The sequence below is a fragment of the Stegodyphus dumicola genome, chromosome 8 (assembly GCF_044657685.1).
Source record: "Stegodyphus dumicola isolate Sdum_Otavi_A_Nest chromosome 8, ASM4465768v1".
Taxonomy (NCBI): domain Eukaryota; kingdom Metazoa; phylum Arthropoda; class Arachnida; order Araneae; family Eresidae; genus Stegodyphus; species Stegodyphus dumicola.
The window spans coordinates 151,840,479-151,866,589 of record NC_140775.1 but is presented as its reverse complement, the minus strand read 5'-3'; the positions used below and the strand labels follow the sequence as shown (position 1 = coordinate 151,866,589).

Genomic DNA, 26,111 nt, shown 5'->3' with positions numbered 1-26,111 from the left:
ACAGTTAGCCTACAGGACATTTAGCAGACAGAACATTTGGCCGACACAGAGAGTTAGCCGTCAGGACATTTGGCTACGGGATACTTAACTGTCAACGCATTTAGTCAACAGGGCACTAAGCCGGCAGTGACGTTTAGCTAACATGTACCCACTAATTATTCAAACTTACTATCAATTACAAAATTTCTCGACTTCTCCATAAGTTCAATATTTAATTGGCCAAATTGAAAAAGCGCTGAAATTTCTCTTCAGGGAATATGAATTAAATTTCGAAAGGAAAAAAGAATATTTTTAACTAAGTACGGAGGTCACTTAATTACGTTGTAATTCTTCAAAAATTATCCGTAAAGCTTCTTCATTTAATCAACTGGTTTCTTTTGAACACTTTCAATAATAATTTTACTTGTTGTCTTAATAATATTAATTTTCCAATCTCGCTCCTCCAAATGCTTTCAAATTTCTAATAACTTTACATTTCATTACTACTTTACTCATCGCATCATGTTACATTCTTTCCCTTACAAAATCGTTTGGCTCCTCCCACTAATGAAAATACTTTTCTCTGTCATGAAAAATCTGAATAATGCAATAAAATTTATTGTTATTCTTGAATTATACTTTTTTATATAAACATACATTGGGAAGGGTTAGTTTAGCAAATATATTTTATTTTTTTATTAAAAACAATTAAGAAAGAGAAATTTAAGACAAGCAAAGGTATAAATTATTTGTGACCTCTATAATTTGCAGTTCATGCCACCATTCTTGAGATAGAAATCCTGTAACCTTTTATTGACCATGCCTCTCCTTAAAATACTTACTTAGGTTAATGTTCACAGCAGTAAATTGGTGCATAATGTTTAATTTAGAAGTAAAATATTCTTTAAGGTTCTGTTTTATTCATAACCGAATCTGCAGAAGGAGAGGGCTGTTACCGCCTCGGTGAGCTCATTTTTTTCTTATATCTTGGTAAATTGTGAATATTTTACTTTAAAAGTGATTGAATTATGTTGTTCTTATGTTCCGGTTACGGTTTTTATGCCTTTAGTGATTGTAGAGTGCAGTAGTTGTAGAATTATTAATAATTTGAAAGTTTTTTAAGTGCGGCTACACCTAATAGAGCAGCCATATTTGTTTACATTTGAAACTTAGCAGAATAGCAGTTTCTACACCTTAAGTGTGTTTTTACCGAGTGGGAACAAAAGTAAACCTTCAGTTTTTTACACCGAAAACATGCCTTCTTATCCGCTGGCCGAGTTGCTTGTTGTTTTCGTAGAAACTCTAATTTTAATTGTAAGAAATGTTTTTACTTCCTTGTACGAAGTAAAGGAAGTATTGTATTCACGAAAAATTCCGGTTATGATATTTCAACAAAAATATCCATTTTGATCGCTATCGAATGCAATTTAATGATGTTTTTGCATAGCATCCGTACGTAAGAGCAGAATAAAGAACTTGTTTTCCCCAAACGGATTGCAAAATTGATTTAAAATGGATTCAGAATAAATATTGTCGTGGCGTCTGTACTTACGCACGTATGTATGTATATCGCATAACTCAAAAACGAGTAGCCTCAGAACGTTGAAATGTAGTATATAGGGCTGCTATAACATGTCGTTGTGCACCTCCCTTTTTTTGGTTGATATCGGTCGCACCAAAAGTATATAAATTTATATATTTATATATTCACTCTGTTTCTGGCTCGAGGATCTCAGTTTTGTGTTATTATATGTTGATAAATTGTGCATTTTTTGCTTTAAAAATGAGTGGATTATGTTGTTTTTATCTTCCAGTTAAGATCTGTATGCCTTTAGTTAATCTGCATGTTGCTGCGTCTGTTGCAGAGTTATTAACAATTGAATAGTAGTTTAAGTTCGGCTAAGCCTATTTTTTTTTAGCTCCGCAGCCATATTTGCTTACATTTGAAACTTAACAGAATATTGAATTAAGTTTGAATGAATTTCTGCACCATTATTGCTCTCTTGTCAAGTGCGAACGAAAGTAAACTTTTAGATTTTATGCATCAAAAAGTCTGCCTTCTTGCACGTTGGCCGAATTGCTTGTTTTTGTGTAGAAACTCTAATTTTAATTGTAAAAATTTTTTTAACTGTAATTGACTGTAACCATTTGCGGTTTTGCAGCTGAGGATGGTGGTTCGGTAAAACCATCGAAACTAGTCCTGTGGAAATTTTGTAAATATAACGCTGATTTTTGTTGTTTGTCTTCTGAATTGTTTTAACTGTATTTGGTGCTTCATGGATTTCTATATTTTTCAATTTTCAATGAAGATATTTTGTGTATTTTTGCTATCCCACGAAATGAGTACTGAACGAATTGAATGAAAAATATATGTCTAATGAAATTCGAAGAAATCCGTTTAAACGAAATGCACCCAAAATGTGTAGAATTCAATAGGCCGTAGAAGGAAATCATGTGGTGTCCGCATCAGATATTTTTATGAGTAATTGTTCTTTGCGGTTACAGTTTGGGCTCTGGTTATCAGACAATTTTTATGCATTTAAAGTACACTTTTGTAACCATACCTTTCTTACCTACCTATAGTTAACACACATTTATATAACGTATAACTTTTAGGTTTTACGTAATACAGGAGCTTATTAAAATATTTTTGTCTTTGAACGTTTTCAATGTCATATGAAAGTTCGTCTCATAACTAAACTACTTTTTATTTCTTTTAGGACGCCTTTAAATAAGGAATTTTATCCTACGTGAAGCCGTTTTATATTCGCTATAATTCTGTAATAAAATATGTTTTTGAAATGTAATGTTAGAATTTTTCTTTCTTTGTTTTCGTTTACAGATTCTCTTGCAATGAATATTTTTCTACAATGTAAAGTAGAAATCCTGTCACACGCAAATGCTAACACAATTGCAATTAAATTCTAAACAGAGATTCAGTCAAATTCTTTTTCATTAATTCATGAAAGAGGTAACGGTGTTTCCTCGCTGCGAGCAGAAGGCTAATCTACTTGACCGGGCTGCCTACCAGCAAACCTAATACATACCAAATTATACACGAAAAAAATATTAGATTCGGACAAAAAAGCGTTAAATGTTTATTTGCTTCCGATTCATTCCATTTAGGGATTTTACACTTTTACTATCTTCTTTTCATAGATGAACGTTTTTCGAGACTGTTAAATTAACAAATGCAAAGAGAAAAGTGTGAAACCTCACTTCACTGTAATCATTTAAAAATCCCAGACCCAATATCTGAAAATAATAATCACTCGTAATTAAAATTTTAACTCTAGCATTTTGTGTGCTAGCTATTTGGACGGTTAACTGCCTAAATATGCAATAGCTATTATAAAAAAGCAAATGCATAAGTTTCTTCTGCTAAATAACTATGGTTTGGATCTGTACTATAAATTCTTCTTTCCGTATTCTTCACCATAAAGTAGATTAGCTTTTAGAGTATATAAGCTGAGGATTTTTAATCTTAGAGAGAGAGAGAGAAGGAGTTTTTGGCAATCGCTTCACGCTGTAGAACTTCGTTAGCTCTATCTAAATGTGATTATTCCTGTTTTTGTATTCTCTTGCTAACGTATACGTTATAAACTTATGCGTCAGTAGCCAATAATTGAGCCAGCTTATAGCTTTATTGAATGTGTAGTCTAAACTATTTTATTAAATTTTTAATTTATTTGATTGTTAATGTTTGATTTACATCTTAACGAGAGGTAGTTTGTCTGTACCACAGTTTGTGCCGTCTATGTTAAAAGTTTGGATCAAATAAAAAGTTTGTTTTAAAATCTTACTTTTTAAGTACTATTTGAGTTTTTTGGACACCTTTTTTTTATTTTTGCATTTTGGTGATGTTTAAAATTTCGCTTAACTTTATACTTTGCTTGCTATTAATAATACTTAATTTAATATTTAAAAATGGGTCCTAACCGTGAGGAAACAACAAATATCATTCGCAAATTGACCATGTTTCATAAAAAGTATAGACAGTCGAACCGCAATATCGCTAAATTAGTAAATTTAACCTATTCTATGGTGCAGATGTGATAAAACGCGTTAAAGAAGAAAATAAAATCAAAAATTAATTAAAAAGAGAGCGTTCAGAAAAGTTAACGTGGTCAGAGATTTATAGTTAGAAAATTTGTGAAAAATACTCGTTTCAGTAATCTAAAGATTTTTACAGAATTTACTGAGCAAATTTCTACTTCAGTTTCAGCTGAGTTCGATGAGTACTCAGATCAGCTGGACTGCATGAGCGGTCTGCTAGAAGATATATTTTTAAGTGAAAAAAAAAAATAGAAAGCTCATTCCTTTCTTCGCAAAATCAATATCAAATAAGCCTTAACTATATTGGAACTGTTTTTTTACTTCCAGATGAAAGCAAATTTAACATTTAGGGTTCCGATGGGCACATAATTGTGTGGAGAAGAAAAAATGAGGAACTTAATCCCAGGAACTTGGTTGGAGAAGTAAAGCATTACGGTGGAGGTGTACTTGTGTGGGGTTGCATGCCAGTAACAGGATTACATAATTTAGTATTTATTGACGGCATAATGAACCATGCTATTTACTTGAATATTTTAAAAGGTAATTTAAAATTATCCGCTCACAATTTGGGTATTGGAAACAACTTTTTTTTTTATCAAGGATTCTAAGCACACGACCTTGATCGTCTTTGGTGTGTCTATAACTGCCCACAAGTCCTAAAAAGACCACCTCAGTCACTAGATTAAAACCCGAGAGAACGCATTTGAAGAGAATTAGAGGTTAGACTACGAAGCCACAACATAAAAACGAAACCAGAATTAAAACAAGAATGATACAAGAATGGAGGAATATTGATGAAGATATTACCAAACACAAAAAAACTGCGAACTCTATGCCCAAACGTTTGAAAGCTGTCATAAATGCTGCAAGGTATCCTACAAAATACTAACAGAAACCTTTTATCTATATACATATATATAAAGAAGAGAGTTTGTGTGTTTATTTGGTCGTTAATAACTATTGTTATCTTCACCAAACTTTCTACAATTCTTTTACTGGATCCTGGAAAAGGTCGACGTCCACTTTTTTTCTAAGCAAAAGCAGCTAAAATCAGAGATATTAATTAAAAACTCGAAAAAACGATAATTTTAGCCCTCATTTTCCCAAGTGGCAACAGTTTCGCAAGCTGGAGATGAAAATATGCTTTATTTCGAAAATTGTTGCCACAGCTCGTTTCCAAATCCTAGAGTTAGTTAATAAAAAGTTTGGAAGTTTTATAATGAAATAAAAATAGTATTGCCAAACATTAAATACATTATTCCAGATTCCAAAAATCCGTGGGAAGCCAATTCGACTATTCTTATCTTCGTACGTCTTTAATCAGCAGAAATATTTATTAAAAACTCTGAAAGCGTTAATTTTCGCATTCATTTTTTGAGTGGCAACAGTCTCACGTTAGAGATAAAAATACTTTTCTTCGAAAAGTGTTGCCACTGCTGCTTTTAAATTTCAGAATTTGTTAATCAAAAATTTGTAAGTTTTACAAAATCTATACATATAAAGAAGAATGTCTGTTTGTGTGTTTGTTTGCGTTATTGATTTCTGATCCATTATGATCAATTTTTTGCCACATTTAATTGACTAGAATTGAATATAGGTGAAATATTGGATGGAACCTTAGCTTTTACTACCATTTGATCAAAGAATTTGAAAGACGTAAATCAGACGGAAAAATGTATGACTATGAATCGTATGAATCCGTGTTTTTTGCATCGTTATTAGAGAAGGATTACAGTGGTATCGTTCTCTCTGTTGTTAGAATGCATTACTCTCAATCTACCTGACTTAACTGGCATCTGGTACTTCCACTAGTTAATGAATAAAGCAATATTTCACTGAAACTCGTAAGTGTACGGACACTTTTGGAAGCCATTATAGATACATACACATAAATTCTTTATTATTTAATAATACAGATTAATTTATTATAAAAACTTTAGCTAGAATTTAATGCTTAATGTAACATTGTACTTTCTTTTGTTTAGTATGCTTTTTTTCACATATTCTAACACACAAGAAAATACTTTAAATGTTTATTTTTTAGTAAGTTATGCTAAACTATTCAACTTTTTCAGAATGTTTTAATTTGCTTTAATCGAGATAAACCTAGTCATCGAGTAAATGCGTTGTTAGTTACTTATTTAATTCCTAGTCATTATAATTGCTACAAATATTCTTTCAATCGCTCTTGATGGATAAGGGGAACATAATACAATTTTAATCAATGTTATTAAGTCAAAAAACATTCGTTCTCCTGCAGTTATTTTAATTTAAAATGTATTCCAAAAACGCATATTTTTCATCTTTTTTTTTTTTTTTTTTTTTCTGTTTCTATAGCACTTAGTAACTGCCATTCACTATCAAGCTACAGACGGGTATTTTCTTGGATAATATTTGAGAAATTTTAATTAAGTAACATTATACAGTAAAATTACTGCCACGCTTTCGAATTATATATTGTTAAACCTTTTAAGTAAAAAAAAAAAAAAATTGAAATTGACTCACTTGGCATTTTGGCAGAACTCAAGATAAAAGAACAAACAGTTCTAAATAAAATGTTTTATGACTGATTCTGAAATTTGATTCTTAATTTAAATCATTTTAAAATGCCTAAAACATGATAATTAAATTTATCTTTGCAGACTTTCAGCTTCAATTACTGCATTTATAACCTATCCAAACTGCAGAAAACATTCATTTATAATTTATAAAACATTCATTTATCATTTACTGATGAAATTAGAGAATGAGATAAAAATGGCCTTGCTAATCTTAAATTAGCTGTTGATAGGATAAATACTAAGAGAAAATTTATCTTAATTAAAGGCTATTTGGGTGCAGTTAAAACTAAAATTGTCTTCCTCAGTAATATTTGTGTGGTACTCATTGTAAAATATAAATCCATAGTTCTAAACTAGGCCTCCGTAAGCTATAAATCACGGTCAGCTCGTAACTCATTTCATACTTCAAATGATTCAGCTGAGTTCTTAAAATAAAATATAATATATAAAAATAAATTATAAAACATAAATATGAAACTAAAGAATACATAAAAACATAAACTGAAAATAAATCCTAAAAATAAAATTTTAGTTTGATTACAAAGAATACTAATGTCGTTATCTCACTTCTCTTGGTTCACTCTCTGTTGTAGCACTTATTCAGTAGCGCAAGAATAAACTCAGTAACGAAAAAAATTGGCTTTGACATTTTATCCAAATTTGATTCGACTTATAATGCGAGCAAATATTTTCACACATAATATTTATAGCAAATATTTATGGAATTTAAAGTAAAAACAGGAGTAGCTTATCTACCGAAAATTCAGATGCTTGTATTCGCCTTGTAAAGACTAACTATAAGGCGGGTTTAACTAAACTGACGTCATAAGTTAAGCGTCAGGGAAGCCATTGATATCGAAGACAAAAATAAGGTACACTGCGGAAATATAGTACAATAAGGTACACCGACGCCTGGTCTAAACAATGGCATTGTTTGCTCTTATTATTTGGAAGGATGAATGCACTGGATCTCTTTAATATATTGTGTTGTGTTGTGACTTATCTGACTTCTCCTACAGTAACATCTCCTTGCCACGAAATTCATCGTGGGAAGAAGAGCAAGACTGCGTCTGTCGTTGGCAAGAGCCTTAAGCACCATACAGGTCATACAATTTCCCTCAATTCCTACCCCAATTTTGAAGAAAAGCACTCCCGGGGGAGACGGATCTGAGGGTCTCCCATCCCTTTTTCCCTACCTTCAACCTCTCTAGAGGGTTTTCTACTAGCCGCATATTTAGAGTGCCCCCTGCCGCACAGATACTATATATTTATAAACATCCATGATTTCACCGGCATTTGAATCCGGAGCCTTCGGTATCGCAGTAGGCTTCCCTAACCACCATACCGTCTGGGCGACATAATATAATGTTATCAGTGTAATAAACTAAGTGACATATAAATTTAAATATACATATGCTTCTTTCCAAGACTTTTATCTTTACCTCTTTGCTGTTTAGCTTTTAAATTGCAGCAATACATTCCTTATCATTATAGAAAATGAGGGCTGTAATGTAGCAGGCCTCCTAGTGGTACACCTTGGATAACGCTAAATTTGCTACAGCGATTGCCGTTGTCCTCTAGCTTTTATAATGCATTCAAGTTCTTGCTCTAACTATCTTAGTACATATTTGTTTAGTTTTAAGCTAGCTAATTCACCTGAATGTGTTCTGTGTGACTCCGGGCATGACATGGCTGAGGGACCAGTGTTCTGCAACAAAGGATTTGTATTACACTGTTAAAAAGTATTCAAGAGCTCGTAGCCTAATGGCCTGGTGGTCCAAGTCCTAGCATTTGTTTAATAACTATAATTATAGAAAATGAGCTATGGTAACGGTTGTGTAATGCCAGCACTTTTTAACTAAAATGTCAGAATATAGTTTCAGGAGTGGACATTACGCAGATTTTCCAGTTCTGGAGTTCGATAACTTGCAGTTATTATACAGTACTAATGAAACGCCATGAAAAATCTCGGGGGCGGGAGGAAATCTGTAAAAGAAGATATAGGAAAGTAGTTGTGATTAAATGCCTTAGTGAAGCAAATTTTAAATTCCTAACTACATGTCTACGCAACCTTTCATTTGTCTTTTTTTTTTTAAGACGAAGAGGAAGAATATGCATTCAGCAGCATAATTTCGACAATTATTTTTAGTTTTTTTCTAGTTATTTTTAGCTTACTATTTACTATTTGTATCTTCACAAAAGCATTCTCATGACTAGAATTTTTTATGTGGCTAATCATTACTACGGATCACGAGAGATTACAGTGTTTAAAAATAATGGGATTTGTTAATGCTCTTTATAGTATTATATGTTTCTACTCGACAATTAATTATAAGCATTTAAAACATTAGTCTTATTTAAAATAACCTTCGTTAGGTCATTACCCCATCTATGGAATAAATACCTTTTCATATAAACTCAGCGCGCGTTTGCGAGGAAAGCAATATTGAGAAAACTGTGTGTGACATCACCGCGTGAGTCAGCCTCGAACTGCCATGAGTTCGTAATCACGCGCGATGAAGAATAAAATGGCAAAGGTTGTTTGTTCTCCACGAACGATGGTGACGATAGTTGACTGTTTATTTAAGATGTGGGTGCCTAAATTTGCCCAACTGTTGATTTTAATGGCTATAAAGACTTGTGAAAATAAATGACATATTCATGAAATGAACATGGAGGTATGTTGGAATGGATGTATGTTTATATTGGTGCCAGAATAATTTATCATCGCCTGTAGATTTTAGGATCTGGACCCTGCACCTGTTATTTATTACAATATCTGCACGGTGGTATATCATTTTCGGTTAACACGTAAATTCCAGTCGTGGCCAAATAAAATCACTAGGTACGATTGTGGCTCGAAAGCAGACTAACATTAAGAAAAGAAATCATTAGAAGAAGCCTTGGCAAATGCTGATACTAACCAAAATGTAAAGCGCCGTTCCCACTGGGGTTTATCTGAGCTAACGGAGTCAGTTCCCTGTGTCGACTAGCTCCGCTGTGCCTGCAGTTCAGATTTTTCAACTTGCTACTCTATGGGGAAAAACTGGTTTTGGGGTTGGGTCGACTACGTTAGTTGTGTTCGTTAGCTCAGATAAACCCCAGTGGGAACGGGCCTTAAGGCCTTTAACATTTTCTTCTCCCGCCCTCTAATCGCGCATAGCAGATTCTCAAACTATTGCCATTTGGAAACGTATAAGATCTTTAATTTATCTTTAAAATTTAATGTGTCGGTTGCTGATTAATAAAATTCAGCTAAAAATGTTTTTAATGCAAATAACCTTTTATTTAAAATAGATATGATAAATAATACCCTAAAAGGAAAAAAATAATCATATAGTTTATCGAGAATAATAAATTAAATAATTTTATTTACAGAATTCCTCTACAATTTTATATCGCGAATAATATTTTTTTAATTGTATTGTATTTTATATTTTTACTCTCAATTACATGTTATTAATGATCAAATTTTTAGTTATTTATAATACAAAAACAATGAATTGTGAAAAAATATGAAATAAAGAAAAATAGCTGAATGCCATAGAAAGAAAGAAGAAATCGCTTTAAAACTTAACTTTCAGAAATTGGCTGTAATAACAGTGTTACAATGAACATTTTAAATAAAGCTAAAATAAGAAACAAATGGTAACAATTCGTCATTAAGTGCACAAAGATGGCAAACCTCGTCATTAAATGCGACGTGATGGCAGACTGAAAAACCAATTTTTCCGAGAGAAACGCTTTTTCCTCCCGTTTGCTTCAGACAGCAACACATTAAAAAAGGTGTAGAAGACGGCAAAATTAATAATTTTTAGCATTCTTTTTTTAAATGAGAGCGAAACGCTTGTTTTATAATCTGGAAAACTCACAGATATCTTCACTATATAATTAGATTCTGAACGTTTAAAATTATAAACGTCAAATAGTTTAAAATATTCGAGCAATTTTCAGAAATTCTCTAAAAATCCCGAAATTAAGTTAAAATTTTCATACAGGTTATAATAAAAAGATTTTTCTCCACTTTATTCGATGGTTCAAATTGTTAAATATTTGCATAAGCCTATAGTAACGGCAACCGCCGGCAATAAAAGGAGGTGCTTTCCTTAGTGGCACCGCAGTTCCTTTTAGTTCGAGCCAGAATAGACCTGCCCGGGGAGAAGCCAGGGGATGAGAGATTCCGGTTCCCGCCTTGTTCCGGTTCCCGTCTTGTTCCAGTCCTGTTTCGGTCCTGATCCAGTCCTATTCCAGTTCCAGCGTGGCCGTTTAAGTCCAAAACACGTAGGAGCGGATGTCTGAATTCAGCGAAATGGAGATATAAGCCGAAAGGGCTAGATGGATTCTGTCTTTTAAGGGAAAGTGTTCTTCACCGTGCCGGCATAGCTGCTACTTTAAAGCACTTTGAAGTTTTTCCACCCAAGATGTTAAGTTTTTGTTTGTGATGTTAAGTTTTCATCAGTGTTGAAGTTCCAGTTAAATAAAACCTTTAAGTTTTAGACAAGGTTTTTGTGTTCTTCAGAAAATTTTAGATTCGAAGTCAGATATAACACATAGGATTATTATCGGAAAAATCAACATTTGGCATCAAGCGACAGGATATTGTCTGCAAGGTAAGCGACTTTTTTATTTTTGAATCATGGAAGCTTTAAAATTAGCAAGAACTCAATATAGAAGACTATTCAGTAAAGCTTGTAATGAATTTGACAATGAAGAAACTAAATTTAATCAGGAAGAAAAATTAATTAAAATAAAAGTTATTGCCGAGAAAGCTAAAGTTTTGTTTGATACTGAAATGAAAATACGAGAATTAATGTTTAAAGAAATTACAGATGAGACTTTACTTATTAAGGAAATAGATGAATCTGAATTCTATTTTGATAGGTGGAGACTTCTGGAAAGTAAAGTAAAAGATCTTACTTCTGGAACCCCGAATGTAACTTTAATTGATCCGTCCTTTGTTCAGAATAAAATGTTACATTATCCGAAGATTAAATTGCCTATCTTTGACGGCAACGTGAAGAAATGGTTAGGATATTGGGGGCAATTCCAAAAGATTGATAAAGATCCTACATTAGATAATAATGATAAATTTGCTTATTTAGCACAGGCTATGGAGAAGAATTCTCCTGCAGAGGAAATAGTTAAAAGCTTTCCGCCAACTGGCGATAGTTACAAGAGCGCAATCGAAGCATTGCAGACGCGTTTTGGTAACAAAGAATTACTAACGGAGATTTATATTCGTGATTTGCTAACCCTTGTTATTCAAAAACAAGGTACACACTCTTTGCGGAAACTATACGATGAACTGGAATCTAATCTAAGAGCCTTGGAGATATTGGGAATAAATAGAGGCAAATATTGCGCGATATTATATCCATTGGTAGAATCAGCATTGCCGAATGAAGTCTTAAAAACGTGGGAGAGACTTAGGTTTTCGCGTAAAGGATCAGAAAGTTTAACCGGCGAAAACGCCGAGTTAAGAGAAAGGGAATCTGACCTTGAGCGCCTTTTATGTTTCTTGCGCGGTGAAGTTGAAAGTGAGGAAAGAATTTCTTTAGCAGCTAAATCTTTCAATGTTTTCGATCGATTGGCTCACGGTAATAAGAAAGGGAATTCGGGTTTAAAGATAAGAGAACCTCGCTTAAAACCTACGGCAGCTGAACTGTTTACTTCTTCTAATGAAGCTAGAAAAGGCTGCATATTTTGTTCCAGTATAAATCATGGTTCTGCGGAATGTTTTCAGGCACGTAACTTATCGTTGTCAGAAAGAGAAGTTTTGGTCCAAAGGACACGCTCTTGTTATCTGTGTCTGAAATCTGGACATTCTGTCAGGAGGTGTAGATTAAAAACAGTTTGTTTTACATGCGGCAAAAGGCATCATATTTTTCTATGTAAGGGCCATTCACAAATGAGTGAGACAAGGGCAACGGAACAGCCTCCAAATCAGGCTGAAACACTCGCCAACATTTCTTCAAGGTCTCCCAAAGTTTTGCTGCAAACAATAAGAGTAATAATTAAAGGAGATAAAAAATCTCGTTCGGCTCGAGCTATAATTGATACTGGTTCTCAAAGGTCATATATTCTGCAAAGCTCAGCTCAAGATATGGGTTACAGGTATACGGTAAAGGAATACCTTAGCCACGCATTATTTGGCGGTACGACGACCAGTTTGTGTGAACATAAAGTTTACAAAATTCATTTATCTAGTACGTCTGGCTCGTACAGTTGTAATTTTGATGCGTTAAGTCAGCCTGTTATTTGTAATAATATACCTTCTATTGGACAAGGAATATGGCTTAAAGAGCTTGCTGACTGTGGAATAAGTTTAACAGATCGTTTAGAAGGACCTATAGAAATTTTAATAGGAGCCGATGTTGCAGGACGATTATTAACGGGGAATCGTAAACAAATTTCAAACGGTCTTGTAGCTATTGAGACAAAGTTAGGATGGACGGTTATGGGAAAAACCGGGGAGTTGAATAGTGAAGGTTCAACATTCTTAGTTACTTCAATGTTGAATAAAGAGGCTTGTATTTCTGATTTATGGGCCCTCGACTCGCTTGGTATTACGGACCCATCCGAACAAAAGACTAAATTGGAATTGTATGAGGCTACCAGGCAACATTTTCTTGATACTGTAAAAATAGAAGATGACCGCTTTGTAGTGTCTTTGCCTTGGTTGGAAGGGCACCCTCCCCTGTCGGATAATTTTGAGTTATCGCTTAAAAGGTTGCACGGTACGATTAGGCAACTTGAAATAGATAATCTTCGCCAAGAGTATGAAAATATATTCCAAGAATGGCTCAAAGAGGGCATAATAGAGGAAGTACCCGTAAATGAATTAGATTTACCCCATCATTATTTGCCACATAGACACGTTGTTAAGGAACATAGTACTACGAAGTTACGGCCAGTATTTGACGCTTCGTCTAAAGTAAAGGGTTCTCCGAGTCTCAACGATTGTCTTGAAAAGGGATTAAACCTTATTTCATTTATTCCTACAATCTTAAATAGATTTTGTCAAGAAAAAATAGGGGTGATTTCTGATATTCGTAAGGCCTTTCTACAAATTGGCCTGAATTTTAGTGACAGAAACTTCCTCCGATTTCTTTGGATAAAGGGTGAAGATGGCTTGAAGCATTTTCGTCATTGTCGAGTCGTATTTGGTGTAACCAGTAGTCCATTTTTACTTGTAGCTGTTATTCAATATCACTTAAATTCAATTTTGGAGAAAAATGATGCAGATGTAAAATATTCTTCCAACATTATTGTTAAATTAATGAATAGTTTCTATGTTGATAACTGTGTAACAAGTGTCGGAAGTGAAGATGAATTACAGCGCTTCATGAAAGTATCTTCAGATGTTATGGCAGAACGAAAATTTGAATTGCGGGGTTGGGAATATACCGACTGTAGTTTAGAAACAGAATCTATTGCGAATGTATTAGGTTTGTTATGGGAAAGACAAGGCGATACTCTTCAAATAAATGTTGCTAATTTACAAAATCTTTGTTTCGAGAAAGTTACGAAAAGAAGTATTTTGGCAATAGCCCATAAAGTATTTGATCCCATCGGTATAACATGTCCAGTCCTTATATTACCTAAGATGTTATTACAGCGTACATGGGAAACAAAAGTAAAATGGGACGAAGAAGTTAACACCGAAATTAAAAGTAAATTTTTGAAATGGGTAAAAGACATTTCTCTTTTGAAAAACATTAAAATTCCAAGGTGGATACGATATCAGCCAAAACAGTGTTCAATCCATGTTTTTTGTGACGCCAGTCAAGCAGCGTATGCGGCAGTAGTTTTTATTCGTGTAGAAGAACCTGAATCAGTTAAAGTCCAGTTGCTTCAGGCTAGGTCTAGAGTTTCCCCTTGTGGTAAAAAGGAAACGACTATTGTAAGATTAGAATTGTTAGCAGCAACTATTGCATCTCGTCTTGCTGCAGACGTTCTAAAAGACTTTGAGGCCAGAAGTATATTTTTCTGGACAAATTCAACTACTGTCCTTGCATGGATAAAAAGAGAAGAACAATGGGGCACATTTGTAGAAAATAGAGTACAGGAAATAAGGCTTTTGACACGTGTGGAGGATTGGAGGCATATACCTGGTCACCTTAATCCTGCAGATCTTCCAAGTAGAGGGTGTTCAGTTCGCCAACTCTTCCGGTCAAAATGGTGGGAGGGTCCGAGCTGGCTTTTAAAATCCCAAGAAAATTGGCCGAGTGCCGAATTTATAACTGATGAAGCGGAAATAGCCAGCGAGAAAAAAAAGGCAGTGGTTTCATCTCTAGTGTCTACTGAAAGGTTTAGTTTGAGTGAGCGATTTTCTAGCTATCGAAAAACAGTTAGAGTTGTTGGTTGGATTCAACGATTTTTCTTTAATTGCAGAAATAAGAAAAAAAAGAAAGGTGAACTCACTGTTGATGAAATTGATTTTGCAGAAAAGGTTGTTATTCGCTTGATTCAATCGGAATCGTTTCAGGATATAGAAGACGCACGCTTACGAACTCTTAGTCCATTTTATGATGCGGGAATTCTAAGAATTAAAACTGGTGCGTTTCGAAGAGATGACACGTTAGAGTTTAGAACACCTATAATATTACCAGGAGAACATCCATTAGTTAGGAATTTAATTATGGAAGAACATAAAAAGAAAGGACATGCAGGTGTAGAATATATACTGAATACCTTAAGGGAAAGGTTTTGGTTGTTATCTGGCAGAAGAACGGTGCGTTCTGTTTTGAGTAAATGCATTACTTGCAAGAGATATTCTGCTGCACCTGTTGACCACATATCAGCCCCACCGCCAATAGAGCGAGTAAATGATTCAGCAGTATTTCAAGTAACGGGTATAGACCTTTGTGGTCCTTTATTGTTGAGAAACAAAGAAAAGGCATGGATTTGTGTTTTTACATGCGCCGTTTATAGAGCGGTCCATTTGGAGTTGCTGACTTCTCTATCTACAGAAGTGTTTCTTCAGGCTTTTCATCGGTTCGTGTCATGAAGAGGTAAACCCACAACTGTGTACAGTGATAATGGAACTAACTTTGTAGGAGCTTCAAATGCATTTAAATTAATAGATTTTGAACAAATTAATCGGCAGGCAGCCAATGAGCGGATAACATGGAAATTTATTCCCCCTGGTGCTCCATGGTGGGGTGGTTGGTGGGAACGTCTGATCGGAATGATGAAGCAAGTCCTTAAAAAAGTTCTTAAACATGCTTGTTTAAATTATGAAGAAATGTACACGATACTGTGTGACTGTGAAGCGATTCTTAATGACCGACCGTTGACAGTAATTCCTTCCGATCCTGAATTTAAAGCTTTAACTCCTGCCGACTTTTTAAAAGAAATTAGAACTAGTAGTTTGCAGTATATAAAATACGGTATTAAATCAAGTAATTTACAAAGAAGGTTTCAGTATATTCAAACTGTACGAGAAGCATTTAAAAATAGATTTCGTAAAGAATATTTGGGAATTCTCAAGGTTTCGCATAAAAGAGCTGAAAGGAAAGTTACTATTAAATTAGATGATATTGTTTTGATCGGTAGTAGTGACAAAAGACTTTTTTGGCAACTTGGTCGTGTCATAGAACTACTTCCAGGACCTGATGGAATAAATCGACTTGCAAGAGTAAAGACCCGAAATGGAATTTTGCTTAGTTCGAACTCTGTATCCTTTAGAGGTAGCGCAAAATGATGTACCCGTGAAGCTGCAGAATGAAAAACAAGATTCGTTGTCTGAACTTAAACTCAACATAGATGATAAATCTGTCAGGCCTGTAACACGATCTGGTAGAACTGTAACTCCGCCGGACAGACTGGCATATTAAGGCTCTTTAGCATTGTTTTACTTTGATGTGAAAGTTCACTTTTTTTTTTTTTTTCTTCCCTTAGGTGGAAGGATGTTAAATATTTGCATAAGCCTATAGTAACGGCAACCGCCGGCAATAAAAGGAGGTGCTTTCCTTAGTGGCACCGCAGTTCCTTTTAGTTCGAGCCAGAACAGACCTGCCCGGGGAGAAGCCAGGGATGAGAGATTCCGGTTCCCGCCCTGTTCCGGTTCCCGTCTTGTTCCAGTCCTGTTTCGGTCCTGATCCAGTCCTATTCCAGTTCCAGCGTGGCCGTTTAAGTCCAAAACACGTAGGAGCGGATGTCTGAATTCAGCGAAATGGAGATATAAGCCGAAAGGGCTAGATGGATTCTGTCTTTTAAGGGAAAGTGTTCTTCACCGTGCCGGCTTAGCTGCTACTTTAAAGCACTTAGACTTTTCGATTTCAAAACAGCTAAACTAATTTATTGGAAATCCAGCATCTGCAGAAAAGACACTATTATTAATCAAACCAAAAGAAGGAAAAATATTTGTAATAACGGCGATGATTTTACAAAACAGCTTAGAATTAATTAAAATGCTAAAAGATAACAAAATCCCATATAAATTCATCAAAAAACAGCAAGTTAAACTACAGTTCTCAATTTAAAAATTATTTTCACCAATTTAAATTGCAGTTTTTCCTTACTCTTAAACCCTCCATAACGATATGTAATGGTATAGTCTCCATTATGGCGGTATAGTCTGGGTGTTCTTAACACAGTGGAATTACGCATTTTCATCAAAATTCGTTCTAATATTAGTTTTAATTTTGACTAGACTGTTTAATAATGATTTGTCTCTTTTATGAACCTACTTCAGTTTTTAAGTCTCAAGAAAGTCCTCTTGAGTGAGTATTCTGTGTAACATTTGACAACTTTTTTTTTTTTTTTTCCAAATCGTTTTCTGCCTTTTTACTTCCTTGTACGAAGTAAAAAGGAAGTATTGTAATCGCGAAAAGTTTCAGGCAGCATATTTCAGCGAAAATATCCATTTTGACCGCTATCGAATGCAATTTAACGATGTTTTTGCGTGATATCTCTACGTAAGGACAGAATAAAAGACTCGTTTCCTCCAAAAAAATTATAAAACTGCTTTAAAATTAATTCTGAAGAGAATTTTTCGTGGCGTCTGTACGAACGTATGTACATACGTGCGTACGTACGTACGTACGTATCTCGCATAACTCAAAACAGAGTAGCCTCAGAACGCTGAAATTTTGTATATAGGACTGCTATAACATGTAGATTTGCACCTCGTATTTTAGTTGCAATCGGCGGCACCAAACGTATATAACATGTCACCTTTATATATATATATATATAATAATATAAATATTTTTATATATATAAATATATATATATTTATTTATTTATTTATATACGTTTATATATATATATATATATATGGATATATATATATTTATTTATATATATATATTTATTTATTTATATACGTTTATATATATATATATATATATATATATATATCCACTTTGTTATCCGGCTCAGTGATCTCAGTTTCTTTACTCTTACATGTTTGTAAATTGTACATATTTTGCTTTAAAAATTATTGAATTATGTTGTTTTTATCTTCCAGTTGAGGTTTTTATGCCTTTAGTAAATCTATATGCAATACTTTTAGAATTATCAACAATTTTAAAGTTGTTTAAGTGCCGCTAAGCCTTTTCTTTTATGACGGCCATTGCTTGTTTACATTTGAAACAGCAGACTAGTGGATTTGTTGCCAATCTAGAGAAACTTAGCTTCGCAACAACAAAGATAATTCCTTCATTTATTATTGCGAATTAAATCATGCTTAATCCTTCCTGGAATTTTTTCGAGGATATAAGTGTTTAAGATTTACTTCGTAATTTCTAATATAGATATTTTGACTTTTTATGTATTTTTGCCTTCTCGCGAAGTGAGAACTGAATTAATTGCATGAGAAATACTCAATCGTCTCTGAAAAACTGTTTCTTTTTTTGTTTTAGTTGCTTAATTTCTTTTATACATCATTCTAGCTTTATTATAGTATTTGAATAGAACATGCGGCAACGATTAGATAATTCTATTCTTTAAATGATATAAATTTTGTGCATTATGAGTTATAATATGAACGAAATATGATACTGAAGGGGAGTCATCACTTTTGCGCAACACAAAAAGTGAGAATTTTAGCTGATTTTCCAGTTTTAATAAGTCAAATTGTTTCTGTCATACATATATGAAATTTTCAGTGTGTCATCTCTATACATAGATGATTATCTTTCTTCATTTATCTTACTTAAAAGTGTATAAGAATTTGTTTTATAAAGAAAAAACTAACTGTATTTACCGAAAATTTAAAATTTGTACTGAAGCACTGCGCGCAAACTGACAGTAATACAAATTTAGTTACAATAATAATTTTCAAGTGAATCTAGCGCCAGAGTGCCGCTATGGTAAACAGATACTAGAGTGAATTTTAAAGAATGCATTTATTCTATTGTGGTTTATGCGCTGTCGGCGAAGTAGATTTAATTCAATCCAATAAGTTTAAATGAAATGCAAGAAAAAAATGCGTATAATTTAATATTCCGTACGAGGAAGTCTTGTGGTGTACACATCAGATTTTTTTAATAATGCACTTAATTAATATAAATTAAAATATATTAAATTTATAGTATATCTAGCTAATGATATTACGAGTATCAATAGAACATGTTTTCATATGTTCCAAAACTGATGCAGAAACACTTTCATTTTATTTATTACTTTTATGATGTTTTCCATTTAAAAATTTATATTTAGTCCAAAGGGCCGTTAGCCTAGTAGGGCTAATAGTGTCGAAACGGCACTTTGCGTAGAATCAGTATAAAACGGCTGTATTTTTTTCAAACTGTTGCCACCAAATATTATTTCCCTGTATTATATTTGAAGAAATTAAATAATGACGAATCTGCATGAATGTATGAATGTTTCTTGCATTGTGAAAGAACCACAGTACTCAGTAACGGTAAACATTCAAATTTTGAATAACGTAATCCTCCACCCAAATATGTACATCTGGAAGCCCGAATTTTGAATTTCGAATTTGTTTTATTATCTATTTCATATTTTGTATAACTTTGACGAATTAAAAATGGCAACACTGTGCCAAAACAAAAACATATTCTTCTCCAACGCGACACTGCCTATTGGAAATTCTAAGGATATGCTGTTTTTAAGTATTTTTAGTCCAAAGGGCCCAAATACTCTCGAAACGGTATGTATGTATAAATAAAAAAGATGCCTCTTTAGGTAATATATGAAATCTAAAAGCTTTCAGATTTTTGTGTTTACGTATATTTGTTTTTAATAAATTATTTATTTACTTATTTATGAAAATTTTTAAAGGCAAGCTGTTCCTAAAGTGTAGATTGGAATCAGAAGTCTCCAGGAGTTTGTAGAACTAGTTCTACAAACTATATATAATAGAGACGTAATTTATTTATCACACTTGTGGAGTAAACAACATTTGCAAAAATGCTACTAAGAAGAAGGTAAAATAACTTTTAAATGATCCACTTTCTTACAACGATTGACAAAGCACTTTAATGATATTGAAGCTAAATGAAAGGTATTATAGTGGAATGTCAACAACTTCATCCAGTGCTCTGACTTAGTTTGTAACGCACAAAATTTCATCTCTCACTGAAAAGAGTAAACTTCTTCGATTCCCTTTCCACTGAAAAGAATTTCTTTTGCCGTATTTTTTGAAAAGAACATTTTTCGGTACATGTAATAGAAAAGAAAAAGAAGAAAATACCGATGGCTATTCTATAATGCTAGAAATTTGTCATTATTGTTACCCCATATATTCTAAGAAATCGTATGTGCCTTCCTACCTTTCCCGCGTTCTAACTCGACCATCAGTAGTTCCGCCGGCTCCCTTTTTAACCTTGTTCCTGACGACGCAGGCGCATTCTGTGGAAGGCAGGTGACGTCGCCGCAACCTGCCTTGATTACGACACGAAGCTCCGTGGAACGATGTTCATTCCGTTTTTGCGCTCTCAGTAATGGCATCATCCCAGGTGAGCTGCTCTTCCTTTTCTTTCGCCGCTGACTTCGGCTCCAAAAGCCAAACACAGCGATTACAATAACATCTTTTTAACCTCTTTCTACTCGGTTCGGGGGGGGGATAAAATTTTTGAAGCAGACGATCTCTAGCGCTGTTTAACGGGGGATTGTATTCGTCATTTCTGCTTTTCATAGAATGTCGCGTTAAGCAAACAAAACCCGGGCATGTTTGGAAGATGCAAGGGCTTTTTCTTTCTTTTCATTTTCCCCCTTCTTTCTTTCTTTTTCCCTTCCGTAATCTTTTTAATCTTTTATGCCCATTTGCGCTTTTCTCTGTTGCCATTCTCTATTGTTTTTAAAAGTTATTAATTATATTACATTGTGTGATATTTTTAAACCGTTGTTGCCAAACTTGTTTCGTAAATTAATAATTTGTATTTAGACTTTTGCGCATCACTGCATTGTCTTTCGGTATTATTTAAAAGACTTATTATTTACATTTTGTAGCATTTTCCAGCAGTTGCTGCCTACATTATTTCATAAATATATAATATGTGCTTTTAAACGTGTTGGCACAATTTATGATGTTGTTGTGCGCTATTGTTTATAAAGAATCGCAAACATTTTAAGCATTAAAATTCTCCTCCTTGCTAAAGAACATTTAAGTGTTACTTTTCTGATTTAAAATAAAACGGTAGAAAGATACTTTCTAAATGTTTGGCGCAGTTTTACTCCCTTTAGGACTTTATATGTTTATTAAAAGCAATAAAATTATAAACAAATTAAAACCAATTTTAAGCAATAAACGTCATAGATATATTCAAAATGCAGTGATATACTTCGATTTTGAAAAAGGTGCGCGCTATTTTATTTGCGCCATCTTTTGTTATATTTTAAGTAATAATTATAACAATGATAACTCAGAACAAAATTATTTGTACTATTGCACTGACTATTTCGACTTATTTTATCTTAATTTCTTGAAATTTAGTGAAAATTTAGTTTTTTAGTATTAAGAATTGCATGTTGAAGCAAACATATTGTGCGTCCAAGAATGCATTAAAGCTGTGATAGATCAGTTTATACGATTTTATAGTAATCTACGTTTCAGAAGTTAGTATTTTTTTACTGATTAAAAAAGTAATGCATTTAATGGCTAAAATTAGTTTTGTATTTTCATATACAGGCCTTTAAATAGTCATTCTTAAGTTATGTTTCTGTAATGTATGTCACGAGAGAGTACGTATATTTTAAAATTTTTGAGGACTATTTATTTATTTGTTTATTTTATAGTTGAAGCAAAGATACTTTTCAGATTTTATTTTCTTTCTACAAAGTTATCTGTTATTAGCATAATTGTAATGTTACTATAATTTTGTATTAAACAGTTATTTACAATTTCAGACTTTACTATAACTATTCTTTCAGTTTCCTCACTAGAAATCTAAATGAGTTAGAAAGTATTTCAACTGATCGTTCGGGAGTGTAAGACAGAGCGTGTTTCTGCCTCTCAAGACCACGTTACGAAGTTTTTCCAGCTTCGATAAGATTGTAATCATTCGGCTTTGCGTTTAGCTGTCGTTATTTAAATTGTTACTCCGGACAGAGTTTTGAGCCAACTTCAATTTAAATTGACTTGTGTGGACTGTTAGTCTATATTTTAATTTAAACTTGACTGTTTTATTTTAGTTACATCTATCTTTACAAGTGGTGGCTGATTCTATGAGCACAAGAAGTGTATTTATGCTAACTTACTGTTAAATAAAAAAGATTTGTTTTAAACTTTTTCAAGGTTGTGTAGTTCATTTCAGACGCAGCAATAATTTGCTTAATTTCTGTTCTGCTCCCAAAGAAAGGCAAACTCTGTAGTTTCTGTTGCAGTAAAAATTAATGTTTAGAAATGCGCTATTGTGAAGAATAAATACTGTTTCGGAATGTATTTTCGAACTAAACATGTGATGGAATTATTTGCCTTTTTGAAACTTATTTACACCGAAGAAACTTATCGAACTGTAACTGTAATTTTTATGTTAGGAACGCTATTGTTAAAGGCTATCTTAAGGTAGTTTATTTGAATGTGGCAAAGCACATGAGGGTTGTCTGTTTAAGGGAAGGAATGCTTTCATGGGGGGCTTTCGTGAGAGTTGTCTGTTTAAATGAAGGGATGCTTTCGTGTCGTTCTGTCCTTGCAGTGGTTCGCTATTGTTAAAGATTTCCGGAAACCTTTATAGTGAGTTATATTTCTGTTAATAACTAAATAGTTAAAACATAAATGAAGGGTAGATTAAATGTTTTACTTTATCTTTGGCATTGGTTGCTTTTTTAACGCTATTGCTTGATGATGACTAGAATGTCAGGTGTGTTTGGTTTCGCTCACGGGAAAGTGATGAATGAAGTATGCGCTCAACTTACAAAAGCTGAATATCGATTTGAAATTTCAAAGAAAATTATTTTCTTATTGAATTTCTATCATAAGCAATTGTAAATGAAGTATTTAAGTTTTAGAATTCTGTTGGCAATCTGCAGAATCATTTTTCCCTGCTCCTATTATGAATTTGGCCTTTCGTGCTTTGAAAAAATATATGATTGAAGAATGCATCTAAAAACAGAAATATTATTTATTCGTCCTTTAAATCCTTAACAAAATATTTATATAAAGTTACGATTTTTGAAGTTAATTTTATTAGTAGCCCAAAGGACGATAGCCCAGAAAGGCTATTAGTCTCAAAACGGCATTTTCTAGCGTTTCACTGTAAATGGCACATCACTTTTTAAATTGCTGCCGCCAAATATTATCGTCATGTATTATATTTAAGGAAATTAAATAATGAAGGGCTATAACGCATGAATATATATGTATGTGTTTCGCATTACAGAGCCATCAAATTTTAAATAACGTAACTTTACCCGATCATGGTCACTTGGAATCCCGAATTTTGAATTTCGAATTAGTTTTATTATCGTTTTCCTAGTTTGTAAAACTTTAACGAATTTTTGATTAACAAACTCAACGGTTTCAAAGCGAGCAATAGCAACATTGTATGAAGAAACATTTTTATCTCCAGCGTGCGAGACTGTCTATTGGAAATTCTAAAGATATGCTATTTTTAAATATTTTGTGATATTGCTGGTGAATGGAATTTTGTGTGGTTTAAAGGCGGAGAACATGATAGTAAATAAATAAAGATAACGCATAAAACGTTAAGAAACGCTTCTTTGGGCGTAGTATAAAAGTGAAAGCTTTCGGATTTTTGTACTTTTATGAAACTAGAATTGCTTGCTCGAGTTTTATAAGTTCAAAAAATAGGTGTATTATTTAAAAAGCATTTCTGTTTGTTTAATTTCTCTGTGCTCTGTCATAGATATTTTTATGGAATATCATTTCATCGTGGTGTTAAACAGTGTTTCTCGTAAAACGATATTTTCTTATTAACATTAAGTAAAATTTGAATGACTATGGTACATGGAACTTAGTGTAGAGCCTTTCATTGAAATGTCATTGGAAATGTAATGTAACATCTTTTTTAATTATGTTTATTTCTACTAGCTCAAAAATACTGCATGAAATTTTATATTTTGACGTAAATTTATAATAAAATCGTCTTATTCCACAAGTACATAAATTTATCGAATTTTGAATTAAGTAATTTTCATACGTCTGCATACATTTGTCTTTGTGAAACTATCTCACGTATATCTTATATATGTAATTCAAAAGATTTTCACTATAAAGTAATGTCACTGTAAAGATGTAATTTTCAAAATCATTTTAACTATAAAGAGATAACATTCAAAGTAATGTTAATATTAAATTTCAAATTAATGTCAATGTAAAGATAGGGAATTCAAAGACCTTGAATGCTTTAAAGCTGCTACCATTAGCGACAGGAGGATTTTATTACTAATCTCACTTGTCTGACACCACCATCAGAAAAATTCGGTGAATTGTTTCGTGACAAGGTGTGTAGAATTGCGTCTGTAGTTGACACAGTCCTTGCGCACTTTATATATTATAACAGTCCAAAATAAAACACAGATAAAGTGCAGAACAAACTGCCTTTCAAACATTAAAAGTTTTTTAATATCTAAACGTTACTGTAACTTTTTTTTCTATATCGACAAAATTGCGTCTTGTTGCCTACTTGTGCGCCATAACATCTATAAACAAGAATGTTTTTAGTTGGCCAGTTAACATATAGTATAAGAGCTTTGCCAAACCACGCGTCATAATATTTGTAAACAAAGAATATTGATAATCCAAATTTGTGGATTTCGATTTCAATTTTTTAGTTAAATTTTCATTTTACGAAGTAAAGGAAGTATTGAAATTTCGAAAAATTTTGGGTATCACATTTCAATGGAAATATTCATACTGACTCTTTCTGAATTCAGTTTAACTATTTTGTGCGTGATGCCTGCACCTAAGGGAAGAATAGAGAACCCGTTTATCCGAAACGGATTCGAAATGAAATTTTAGGTGAAGTCTCTACCTACATAGGTGTGTATCGTGCATAGCTCAAAAAATGATTAGCATTATTTGAACGCAGATTATTGAACACAGAACTTTTATGCATGGGAATATGCTATAAAACATAGTTGTGCACCTCCCTTGTTTATTGCAATCGGCAATGCTAAATTATGAATATTATAATTAAAAACTTAACGTGAACTATCATGATTGAAAACATGAATAATTAAAAATGAACTAAACATGAATATTTTAATTAATAATTTTATGTCATATATACAATATATAAATTATATATATATAATTTTATATTATAGATATAATTTATATGTATATGTATAATTCATAATAATTTATTAAAAGAAAACTTTCCATATACCATCTCCAAGGAACACAAATTCCAAAACCATGAATGAAAAAAAAAATCTTTAGCCAGAATTTAAATTAGTATAAACACTCATTCCCCTTACCCGACTTTTATTTTCGTCATCATTGGTCGTACAGGAGTGCTTTAAATGCCGAAAGTATTCATGTTTTGGTATTTATGTCAAATTTAAAAAAAAAAAAAAGTTAATTTTCGATCAATAACGAAATCTAAATTTGAATACGGTCTCCAGGTTCCTTCCTGTACATATATTTGGGGAAATTTTACACTCATTATGAAAAAATTAAATTGTTAAAAAATTTTACTTGTCTGACAAAAATTGGCAAGGTAATGTAATACTTATGAATGAGTAAACATTTCTCATAAATAAAAAATCGATAAAATTTTTTGATGGCACATTTCAAATTGTAGTGAAACACGTTTACATCAGTTTTTAAACGTTAAGGTGGAATTCGAAAAAACAAATTACATGTTTCCTTTCTTTATTGCCGTGCGTAACAACAGTTTAACTGCCGATGAAATTTTAATTGCATGCATTTTGGACTAGAAATCTAATATTTATAGATATAGTATATAAAATATGACTAATATTACGCTTCCTCTTTTACCACTAGAAAATGTATTTGATGTTTCTTATTCTAGTAGTAGCTACAAAGGGGTTTCATAACGCACTTGGAAATCTATAATAAAACAAAATTCTAATAAAAATACATATAAAAAGAAGAAAGTTTTCAGACTTTACATT

General features: G+C 32.8%; 1 protein-coding gene across 2 annotated transcripts in view; it reads left to right on the top strand.

Annotated features, from left to right (window-relative positions):
• The window catches only part of LOC118186486 (uncharacterized), a 299,034-nt gene that overhangs the window by 10,943 nt on the left and 261,980 nt on the right, over positions 1–26,111 (top strand). Inside the window, exon 1 of one of the 2 annotated variants that reach the window (XM_085822585.1) lies at positions 20,389–20,527. The exons of the other annotated variant lie outside the window; for it this stretch is intronic. The gene's annotated coding sequence lies outside the window, so the exon portion shown is untranslated. Of the gene's footprint in view, positions 1–20,388; positions 20,528–26,111 lie in introns of those variants that run through there. 2 annotated transcript variants of the gene reach the window in all.